Source organism: Penaeus monodon, chromosome 22, assembly GCF_015228065.2.
Source record: "Penaeus monodon isolate SGIC_2016 chromosome 22, NSTDA_Pmon_1, whole genome shotgun sequence".
Lineage (NCBI taxonomy): Eukaryota > Metazoa > Arthropoda > Malacostraca > Decapoda > Penaeidae > Penaeus > Penaeus monodon.
The window spans coordinates 32,232,083-32,232,377 of NC_051407.1; positions in this window are offsets into that span (position 1 = coordinate 32,232,083).

A 295-nucleotide genomic window follows, 5' to 3' on the forward strand; every position below is an offset into this window, starting at 1 on the left:
TCAAAGGAATTTTCCGTGAGGATATTAGACTTAGACTAAAGCGACTTTTGTCTTCGTTAACCTGGCGTTTCATCCTCCGCCCCGTGCATCGTCTCGGGCGCCCTCGGTGTTCTAATGCACTCTGATCTGCTGCAGGAGAGTCGCCCTCGCGCCCTTGCTTCAGTCCATCGCTTCATTCCCTTGCTTCAGTGGACTCTCTCACCGGTGTGCGCTTTCGTAATGTGGTTGGATAAATATCAGATCATCTCTTTTTTATTTTCAGCATTTCCTTTTGATTTGTCTGTTTGTTTCGCTC